Here is a 4522-nt window from a genome sequence, read left to right on the forward strand (position 1 = left end):
AAGTGAAAAATATATCCAATTATATCAAAATCGCGTAACAGCAACAGTAGAAACTCTTTGTTAGGGCGGTGCTTTATCTCTAATGTCGAACTTTTCAATGTGAATTCAAATTTAATTAAGTTGCAATACAGTTATCGAATACTGAGTGAGAAACTAAAAAACCATAATTAAAAAGTTGATGCAATATTATTGGCATAAGTTTCATATTACAAATAAAATTGATTCCTAAAAATTAGTAACAAATTGTCACTCAATTATTACAATTTCCAAACTTATGAAATTCTCCTAAAAGTCATTAACTAAATTTTTCTAATGTATAGTTACATCAAGAAGAAAATAAGGAGGTTGCTGATGTGGCATGCCTCAATGATTAGGAAACCTATTTATCTATTGTGTCAGATTTTTGGCTTTTTTCCTCTCATTTTAATATAGTAAATAAATAATTAAATCCAATAAATTAGCCTTTAATGCAATTAAAGGTGCACTAACAACTGGGAATCCGATTGTTTTAAGCCTCAAACCCAAGCGGAAACGATAGGGCCAGCGGTGCCGTTCAAGAAGGAGAGAAAACCAGTTGCAACAGACTCTTTCTCATTAAGGAAAAGATATTCAGGGGCCTGAAAAGCAGCATGCGTACACATAATTGCGAGACCAACCATCAAAGCAGAAAAAAAGGACGGATCCAACATTGGTTAGAAAGATGACAACAATAGTAGATATAATTAGAACACCAATCATCTGCCGTTCGAAAAACTACCGATCGAAAAGGACCAAAGGAGGATCGAAATGACGGAAGAGGTAGAGAAATAGCCAAGCAGCGAGAAAAGCGGTGAGAAGGAGAAAGGGAAAACAGGTTGGTTATAAGTGAAACCTCAAGGACGACAACCAAATTCAATTCAATTACAACTAAATTTTCTTTTTCTTTGCTTAGGATTAAATTTAGAATCAGGTTCCTTTAATTGGCGATTCAAAAAACATCGACAACATTCCACAAAGATTTTAATTTTTCAACAGTGGTTTTGTTATTGTTGTGACAAGGAATGTGGTGTCTTTAGGTATGGATTTTCTATGGTTTCTGAAAATTTTGTACTTTATTTCCTTGTAAGCATTATTGAGTATGTGTATGTGTATATTTTTGTGTTGGAAAAACAAAACAGGTGGAGTTTTGAATTTGTATTTTGTTGACCCTCTTTGGATGGCTTCCTGGTATAATCTATGTGGTTTGGATCCTCACCAAGTGATCTACCCATGGTAAATTTTCTCAATTTCACCTCTTCCTCCGCGTACACTCATAATTGTTAACATATAACATTCGTATGTCATATAATATTTTGCAAATGGTGTGTATAGACCACTCTTCGCCTAAGGTGGCTCTGCCATGCCCTCTCCCCACTCGCTAGAGAAAAGGGCACAACAGTTGGAGGAATATTCATCTAAATAGCTTGAAAATTCTCTCAATTTGCTGGAAATATTTAGAACAAGTATCTAATTCTTTTTATTTGGACAGGTGGATAGGTGAAGCCCATTACTAAAGTCTATTTTCGCCAATGGAGTATCTACTTACTGTTTTGTTTATTCTTGAATGTATTTCTTCTAAGTTTATCCCCTTTCTTTTGTTTTTGGCTATTCTCTCTTGTGTGTTCCATTAGAAAAGTTTGGATAGAGTATTGATGTTAAAGTATCTTAATTATATTGGTTGTGTAAGTCCTTTGGATTGTAATTTGACTTCTATTTTGTTATTTTAATTGAATACACCAATAATTGTCACTATAATTTTTTTAAAGGTATGTTTTATCTTTTCAACATGTAACTTATATATGTTGCTTGTGTATTCTAACTACTGGTGGTTTGGCAAATGGTTGGTAGGATATTTACACAATTTATGACCAAATTGTGATTGCTGACTGTTTGGTGTCCCTAAGTGCCTCTCAATTTCCCTGCTTCTCTTGGTACTTGATTGAAGGGAAGAAAAAAATATCAATACAATTAACTAAAATGTTTGGGAGAAACTTTGAGAAGTTGTGATTTTCTTAAAAAAAAAAAACCAAGTTTATTGAAGCTGTGCATTTGAAAATGTAGACTTTGGTGACATGACACTCTAATATTTGAGTATGGCTATTTATCTTTTTTCTCAAATTTTTAAGCTGTTTAATTCATTTCTTAAGGTAAAAGAGAGTAATTATTCATTAGTTTTCAGATTTAATATCCTTAGGTTACTTCTCATTTAGCCTCCATTAAATAACTATAGTAAAGATCTAATTGAATGACCTTCTTATTTTCATATTTTGATGATGTATTAAAGAAAAACAAATAAAAAGTCATAAACGTATTGAATTGACCTTTTAGATCAAACAAGTTTTATATATATATATATATATAGATAGATAGATAGATAGAGAGAGAGTTCAATAGAAAGAAGTTGGAAAGAAACATGGCTTCATGATTGAATTTCTTCAAGGAATTAGTTCTTATGAAGGTTTAAATGGTTGATGATTAACGCTAATGAAAATAAAATTATTTTGCAGTCACATCAAAATGATGTTACTTGCAATAGTTGCATATGTTATATGCATCCTTGGGATCATCTTAATGTGCATTTGATACATGCCTTAATCATCATGCCTTCTGAATATTTTCATCTCCTGGATGTTAGTACTCCTCCAACTTATGACCAGTGTTTCTCTTCAGCCCAAGGTGAGTCTGAGTTTCTTGCATTATATATTTTCTTGTGGGAAAATTCTATATTACTTAATTGATATTTTTTTTGTGCGGCAGATGGTGCTAATTTATAAAAACACTGTTTGGATGGTTGTTATGTACTGATTTATAATGTATTGTGTTATGTTGTATGGCATTGTATAATAAATGCAATATTTAATAGATATTGTATCATTTTTCGTCATTAGAACTACTATAAAAAGGTAGGATAAATGCTAAAATAAGATTATTAAATATCAATTAAAGATAGAATAAGAAAGAAATATGAGGTAACGATGCGATCAAACCAATTCGATTGTTATATAAAATGAGACTTTTCTTCATTACGTAACAATGAATTTTAACAATACAATAAAATTTAAGTGACAATAAAACAAACATTACACTTAAACTAAAAACATAATACAATAAAGTACAACAGGTAACAACTATCCAACCACACTAAGGAGGAATCCCTTTTCTTTTCTGATGAAGCTATTTTTTTTTAAATTGGGGGTAGGGGAAGGGGAATGGGAAAGGGGATTACAATGTCGGAATCGAACCCTCACCAACAAGGTGGAATTTCAGGTAACTAACCAACTAAGCTACTAAGATTCCCCATGAAGCTAATTTATTTGAAAGATCGAAAGTAATTTTTTAAATATCATAAGAAAATAATTTTATGAATCCATCTTTTTTCACACTGCACAAAGCATAGTCAAGTTTACTAGTTAATAATAAGGGTAGGACTTGTTCCTCCTTCTTCTTCTATTTTCTCGTTTGTGCTTCTTCTTCCTGCTTCTTTTTTCTTGCTTCTTTTTTATGCTTCTCTTTCTTTCTTCCACTTCTTTCGCTCCTTTATCCTCCTCCATCTTTCACCCTGGAATATCAATGAACTTTAAAACAATTTGAAGAAATTTTACTTTATTCTATTTTTGTAAATTATTATTGTACAAAGTTCAGATTTGGCTTATGAAAAAGTGAGTTGGTGAATGTTATTATATGTTTGTTTAGCATTTTAAATATGAAAGTAGTACAAACTTCTGTAGTGTGGCAAAGTAAGCTGTGGAATGCGATATCACTGCACAGAAACACTGTTAGTGCTGAATCATTATATATCTTATGGTGGATGTTCCAACAACAAAATTTTCTATCGTGAAAATGTTAATTTAGGTCAAAATAGAAAGGAAGGAGAAATGTTTTACTCAATCACATAACTAAATTCTGTTGATGCCCATGTCTCATGATATCAACAACTCTCTTTCCTATAATTAGCTCCAATAAAACTACACCAAAGCTATAGTCATCGAACTTGATTGTTAGCTCATACTTTATACTTTTTTGAATTGATTTGTTGTTACAAGTTTTCATTGTCTTTTCCTATTTCAACAATAAAATTATAATTTATGTTCACCTTATAATTATCCTTTCTAATTGTACAGTAATGACCAACATTAATACATATATTAAAATAATTTAAATTTTTTGTTACAACAAAATAAATTAAAATAGATGAAAAAGGCCAAAAAAAAAGAATAAAGAAAAATGAGAATGAAGGTCATTGAGAGGTGCCACATTAGCAGCCTCCAATGTCTCATTTATATATATATAGATAGATAGATAGATAGATAGATAGATAGATAGATAGATAGATAGATAGATAGATAGATAGAGGGAGAAAGAGATTGGTGCTACCTCTATTGAAGAATAGTTGGACACATAACATGGATCTTTGTACATTTTCTTCTTAATAATAAAGGGCACAGGCCAAATGAGGAAGTACCAAAGCACGGATGTTGATCTGCAGCCTGCTTTGGCACTTCTT

The 4522-nt window shown here is 31.3% G+C and overlaps 1 long non-coding RNA gene across 1 annotated transcript; it reads left to right on the forward strand.

Annotated features, from left to right (window-relative positions):
* Nucleotides 1-437: 437 nt before the first annotated feature.
* On the forward strand, nucleotides 438-1779 carry LOC107842088. The gene is made up of 3 exons (XR_001665605.2): nucleotides 438-1055; nucleotides 1158-1251; nucleotides 1508-1779. It is a non-coding gene; the product is annotated as an uncharacterized LOC107842088 (long non-coding RNA).
* Nucleotides 1780-4522: the final 2743 nt, after the last annotated feature.

The sequence above is a fragment of the Capsicum annuum genome, chromosome 9, assembly GCF_002878395.1.
Source record: "Capsicum annuum cultivar UCD-10X-F1 chromosome 9, UCD10Xv1.1, whole genome shotgun sequence".
Lineage (NCBI taxonomy): Eukaryota > Viridiplantae > Streptophyta > Magnoliopsida > Solanales > Solanaceae > Capsicum > Capsicum annuum.